Source organism: Diabrotica virgifera, chromosome 5, assembly GCF_917563875.1.
Source record: "Diabrotica virgifera virgifera chromosome 5, PGI_DIABVI_V3a".
NCBI lineage: Eukaryota > Metazoa > Arthropoda > Insecta > Coleoptera > Chrysomelidae > Diabrotica > Diabrotica virgifera.
The window spans coordinates 34,507,897-34,515,058 of record NC_065447.1 but is presented as its reverse complement, the minus strand read 5'-3'; the positions used below and the strand labels follow the sequence as shown (position 1 = coordinate 34,515,058).

Sequence of the window (7,162 nt, the reverse complement as noted above, 5' to 3'; positions counted from 1 at the left end):
TCGAGCTTCTGTCATGTGTTGTCTAATATTAATATATCTATGTCATATGTTATTGATATTGCCAATGATACAAACCAAAGACGTATGATGTAGATATATTAATATTATGTGACACTTGACTGAAGCTCGAAACAAATGACAATCGATGAAAAGCCCTATTCAATAGGGCATTTCATTCAGTCATTTGTTTCGAGCTCCTGTCATGTGTCACATAATATTAATATATCTATGTCGTACGTTATTGGTATATACCAATGATACAAACCAAAGACGTATGACGTAGATACATTAATATTATGTGACTCATGACAGAAGCTCGAAACAAATGACAATCGATGAAAAGCCCTATTGGCGTCTGCATATCAGGATCCGGTAATACTATATTATTTATCTATGATCAGGATATTGCTAGGTGTACACAAGTAAACAACACTTTTTTGATTAAAAGGTTTATTTCATTAAATCAAAACTTACATGGATACAATTTAAATAAGATATTTTTTCTATTGAAGGCAATATAATATAAGATATATTTTTTAGTATAACTCTCCTACATTAACAAGCTTTACCACATTCAGTGGCCATGACGTATGGGTAGCATCACGAAGGTTTTACGGAAGGTACTGATGACACATAAGTTATGTGAGTAGTACTGTGTAACTAAATAAATGATTTAAGTATGTGGTACCAGCCAAGTGGAGCTTGTTCGAGATGGGCACCAAACATGTTAATCTGGTCATGCACAGAGACTTATACTATAATATGTTATATCTCATATTGCTCACTATTGTAATGAGTGAGCCTGCATACACGAACTATAATATATTATTATGGTTCTGTGTATGCAGGCTCACTCATTACTACTGTAGTGAACAATATGAGATGTAATATTATGAGATATACCTATTATATATTATGGTATAGCTCTCCATGAGTGCCAAGTTTTAAACTTAACTGATAACAACTAATGGATACCCTTTTATCCAAAATTTTATGAAAATTTTGAATGGTCATATTGGTATTAATTCCACAACCCCTTCCTATAACAATAGGCCCATTGTTGGATGTTATTGCAGTAGTTCTATGGGAAATACTTACTAAAATTGTATGTATCTGCATCACTTAGAAGTCTACCCAAAAAGCTATTAATACTCTCTAAACCATCATTAATACATCTTGTATACATAATAGGATTTTTTTCAGAATCAGATATTTTATTAAGATTTACTTACCATGCCCTATTTATGTGCCAGGCACTTAACAGTCTATTAGGAGCAATACCCATTACATTTGACGAGGCATTGTAAAAGGTGTCGCTTATGCCTGATATGAAAACATTTGACTATACATATAATACCAACACAGACATGTATTAAAAAAAATGGTAAATTAAAGTAGGTATCTTTTCTTACATATAATACCAACACAGACATGTATTTAAAAAAATTGGTAAATTAAAGTAGGTATCTTTTCTATTTGAAAATAAGAAAGCAGTACAAAATCCATTCCCAAATTCATCTTTTACTAATACTGTCATAAGTTCAAAGTCATAGGAATTGAGCCCATGAGTTCCATCGATTGCGATAAAGGATTTACCAAACTTTTGGCACAGTATTAAGGAACATAAGACAAAAATCATAAATGTTAAATTCATAATGAATATCCATTAGTATGCCCTGTTGTTTGTAAAATAATATTGGACATGAGTCTGTAAGCATTCAACCCAAAAATAAACACTGGTTGCATCATCATTGTACATATACCCATCTTTCAAATCAATGCCATAAGAGAGTTTAATGTTTGTGATATCTTTTCTTGTAAGTAAATCAATTCTTTTTAATTCGCCTCCTATGCTATTATGCTATCCTGTACAGTCTGAAGTTTACTAAAAAAGTAAAATATAGGTATAGGATAATCAAACACACTAGTTTGAAATTGTAAACTCTAGTAAATATTCATGAGTAATATTTAAAAAGTGGTTTAGTGGTAACATTCTTGTTTTAAATTATATTATGTATATCGATGGCGGAAAGGCAGGACCTCATAATATAGTCTGTTCGCTAAACTCAGACGCAACTTTCTAGATATTTTATTCGGTAATTTTGCCAATTGTAGTAAGATTGCCAAAAAATAATTACTAAATAGTTAATAATCACTAAATAGTTAGTAATTTTGCAAAGTTCTGCAAAATTGGCAAAAAACAAAAAAATTATCGACTAAAATATCTAGCCAGTTGGGTCTGAGTTTAGCGAACCGACTATAACTGAAAAATTTGTATAAAATGAGTTACTTCGGTTTTCGCTTTAGAATAAGTGTATCAGCACCTATTAAACAGCTTTTAGAGCTGGGAAAGCCTTTTGGAAGCCTTCCGGAAACTTTCCCAGCTGTAATCGCTGTTTAATAGCTGCCAATACACTTATTCTAAAGTGAAAAGTGAAGTAACTCATGTTATAAAATTTTTTCAGTTACGAAGTGCTGCCTTTCCGCCGTCGATATGCAAATATTTTACTTACATTTTTGAAGAAAGTCTCAAAATAAACTTTGAAGAGATATTTATCTGATTTTGGTATTTATGTAAGTGCTCTATATCATCCTCATGCCCATAAAATAGTTTCAATATTTTTAGATACTATTATTCGACTAGTACACCAAATAAACATTTTGCAGGATCCGTGGGATTTTAAAGCTCTTTCTCTATCTTGTTTTGTAAAATAATTTTTTTAAGATCACATACATATACATTTATAATAGGATGTTTCATGTTCTTGTACTCTTGTTTCTCTTCCTGTGCCATCCATACAGTGCAAATCTAAAAAAACAACATAACAGGTGATTACATGGGCAGTTATACTACTTACAGCTTACTTTGTATCTAATCTATTATCTAGTATTACTCTATTAGTATCTACCTACATAAAACTTTTGAAATCTAAATTTTGGATATCAACATCAACCTTAATACTTAATAAATAATAATGTGGAAGTTACAGGTACCTACCTAAAAGTTTTTGAATTGCAATTTTATCAACTGGAAAAGACTGCAACATAATGAGTTTGAAATTATGACACAGCCACAATATTTATTGTTTCAATTTACATGTAAATAAAATAATAATAATAATCCTAATCACTTGTAAAAGTAAGGTTAAGATTTTTGACTTAAGAAAACAGAACTGTCAAATTTAAAACCAAACTCTTATAAAATTTTAAAATTCCCGCTAAAAGGAATCTGGCAACATTGCCGTCGTTTGCTGGACATTTAATCTCTCCCATTACACGGGCTCAAGATAAAGGGGAAGACGTACTTTGTTTTTGCGAATATATTTATGACCCTGTTTGTGCTTCAAATGGAGAGACTTTTCCCAACAATTGTGTTTTCGAATGCCATCAAATAACCAAGAAAGATTTGAAATTTGTTCACAAAGGAAGGTGTAAAAACCAGGGATTTTAATAGTATTTTATAATGGATTTTTCTTTTTAATAAATGTTAATTTGCTTTTGGTGTATTTTTATTTGTGTAATAAAGTAAAGAAATCCTCTACCATTTCCCTTGCCCCTCAGCTCTTCCATCCGGTTCTTCATTAAGCAGCTCTCTAAATTGCTACTACCATCTACCTCTAGCTTCCCCTGGCTGCTTAACTCCTATTAGGTGCCCTTCTTTACTCTTGTAGTAATTCTTGCACATTGGCTACTTCTCCTTTTCGCCTCCTGGTAGAAGTTTCTTACATTTTTATTAATATAATGCTCTTCAATTTCCTGAAGCTTCTATCCATATGCTACTTTTTCTTCCTAGTGCACACTTTTTTGTCGCCGATTTAAATTTATTTTTCTACAACCGTGTTAAAAATGCAATTTTTAGTACTCCATACGAGCGTTAAAAATTATACTTTAAGGCACTAGTGCTTTAAAATATTTTTAAGGCACTGCAGTTCGTATTGACCGTATAGACAATTTTGATGTAATGTCAAAAAAATATAAAAATGGAATGTCAGTCAAGTCCAAGTAAAAGTTTTTGTAGATATTGTCCTGTAATTACGTTTGTAGAAAAAATATTGTATGATATGCGTGTTAAAAAGTACATTTTTAAGGCACTTTCACATGCGTGCCTTAAACGTGTACTTTAAACATTTATATCATAAATAACTATTATATTTTTGTCACTTGCTTTATCCACATATTTTAGTCTTTCCGCATTCCGTCAGGCTTTTCTTGCAATCGGCTTCAAATCATTCTTTATCTTGACCTAACTAGACCCATACCAGGGCATTTAGCACTAAAAACACCGGAATAAATTGATTGAAAAATGGGTGGAAATGCATAATTGCATTTTAATGTACATAAAATGCATCCAAACGTATACGTGAAAAGGGTGTTTCATTGGGAAACGGAAATACTTTAATGGTGAATAGAGGTCACTGAGCCGGTTCTAGATATACTACATTTTTTGCCCTACCAACTTTAATACCCGAGTTACAGGGTGTTTTATCGATTTTGTCCATTTCTTTCCTAAGCCATAACTTTGGAACCACCCTGTATATTTTTTGATATTTGGTACACATATGTCTCATATAAAACCCAAACGACCGACATACTAACCATAAGAAAAATCCAGGTACGGATTAACAAAAAATTATAATGTAATTGTGACCTTAAAACAACACCCTGTATATTGAAATTTTGAAAATTTGTTGCATATTTGAAAAGAGCACAAAAAACTAAGGGCCGGTTGTTCGAACGCTAATCAAGAATGATTATTATCAAATATTTAATTATTGTCACCAACTGTCAACGTCAACTTTTATTGGGTTGCTGAAAGCATAATTATTGATTACCATTATGAAATTAGTTAATCAAGTATGTTAATAATTGTTATGTTAATTGATTAACTAATCTCATAATTATATACAATTATGTTTTCAGCAATCCAATCAAAGTTGACATTGACAATTGACAGTTGGTGACAGTAATTAAATATTTGATAGTGATCATTGTTGATTAGCGTTCGAACAACCGGTCCTTAGTTTATTGGTTCGCTTTAATTTTTCGGCCAGACAATTTTATGACTTTAATTTTGAAATTATATTGAATTTTTTAAGAACTGACATTAAAAAGCAGGTATTATTAACTTATAGTTATAAATTATTCAAGTTAATGAATAAATACTCATTCTAAAAATAATCAATACTTATTTACCACATTGGAACGACCCATTTATTAATCACAAGAAAAATCTAGGTCCGGATTAACAAAAAAAATGTAAAGTAATTGTGACCTTGAAACAACACTCTGTATATTGAAATTTTGAAAATTTGTATGCATATTTTAAAAGAGAATAAACAACTGCGTTAAAAGGTGCATGTCAAATTTTTGCGCAGATAATTTAATTACGGCAGTTTTGAAATCATATTGATTAATTCTGTCACGGTGACAGAAGGTGCCAAGAAAATTAAGGTAATGGACCGTGATAGTCGTGACGTCAAAACGTCAAAAAAAGGTTTCCAAACACGTTGTTTCTAGGTACACGCTAACGTGTAAGCAAATAAAAAGTTATGTAGAATTAAACTTCATCAAGCCAGTGACTATTTAGCGTACGCAGTGACTGTATATTTTGATATACGCTATTTTGATATGTTTAGTGTTTGTTTGATAGAAAAATATTTGTTCTAAAAAAATTCTACCTAACTTTTTTATTTGCGTACACGTTAGCGTGTACCTAGACACAACGTGTTTGGAAACCTTTTGACGTCACACTATCATGGTCCATTATAAAGTCGATTCGAAATCTAAATGCATCGAACAAAATTGCGGGCATTTTGAGCAACTGCTATAGTTCAAATATTTTTAATTTCTGTTAAATTGTTGAATTGTTTAAACAAATTTTTTTTATTAGATATATTTTTAGTTTTTTAATTATTTACTAAATCATTAAAATATCCCAATTCATACACATACAGCTTCAAATCCAGAGAATCCATGAAGCCAGCGTAGTAAATAAGTATTAAGTATTTTTTAAATGAGTATTGATCCATTAACATTAAATTAATAAAAGTTAAGGTTGATCTGAACCCCCCCCAAAAAAAATTTGAAGTTCAAAAATTTTGAAAAAATTTGAGAAGGTGTATGTGATTACTAGAAGTATTTTGACAAATTTTGAGCGAACTTCATGTTTTCGTTTTCGAAAAAACTCAAAAATACTCTTCTTTTCCAAGTATAAAGCGGGAAAACCAAACATACAATTTTGTTAATTTTCTTACAGCATAAAGATATAATCCTAAGAAATACTTATGAATTTTTTGAAAATTTTTGATCTTACAGTTTTGCCACAATAGGAAAAAATAATATGTTTTGGCTTATAATAAAGCTACCGGTAAGAAATCGGACAAAATTTTAATAACAACATATATAAAACTGTAAGAGTGGAAAATATTTGCAATAAAATGTTGAATATTTTTTCCTAAACATATGAAAAATCTCGTTAAACAAGAATTATATCTTGAATTGCCGCTGTGAATTTGTGCCGCCATGAAGTGACTCCATCTACAACATCGGTAATATTTATGTTCGATAGATAGCAGTACCTTCTGCTAGAATCGCGTCAAACAGAACTTTATCCTAGCAGCGTTGCCATATCAATTACTTTGTACAACAAAACGTGTTATTGTATTATAGTTAGTAGGTAATATAATACAGATAAGTAAGCATCAACGTGACTATTTATAACGCATCAACGTGACCTTCTGAAATTAATTTAACTACTTTTCTTGAAATATTGTCAGTCCCCTTAGCCGTATTAGATTTTGATATTATTTTATTAAACCCGAGCCGGTATTAAACTTGAGTTGGCTTTTTAATGTTTTTAAGTAACATAAAGTTGTCTTTTTTATTTGTATTTTTTCATGTATCTCTGAAGCTTTGTATAGAGTTCTTTAAAACTTCAATATAATTTCAAAATTGATGTAATTCAATCATCTGCACAAAAAATTAAAATGAACCTTTAATCACAGTTTCTTATGCTCTTTTAAAATGGGCAGACAAATTTTAAAAATTTCAATATACAGGGTGTTGGTTCAAGGTCAAAATTACTTTATATTTTGTTGTTAATCCCGACCTGGATTTTTCTTGTCATTAGTAATTGGGTCGTTCCAATGTACTTAGTAAATAA

The 7,162-nt window shown here is 30.6% G+C and overlaps 1 long non-coding RNA gene across 2 annotated transcripts; it reads right to left on the bottom strand.

Annotated features, from left to right (window-relative positions):
* Positions 1-299: 299 nt before the first annotated feature.
* Positions 300-3,486, bottom strand: LOC126885668 (uncharacterized). Of its 2 annotated transcripts, none has more exons than XR_007698429.1 (3): positions 2,995-3,486; positions 2,514-2,809; positions 300-1,885 (listed from the first exon to the last, which is right to left on the bottom strand). It is a non-coding gene; the product is annotated as an uncharacterized LOC126885668 (long non-coding RNA). The 2 variants fall into 2 exon arrangements; XR_007698428.1 differs by having other exon boundaries at positions 301-1,885; positions 2,999-3,253.
* Positions 3,487-7,162: the final 3,676 nt, after the last annotated feature.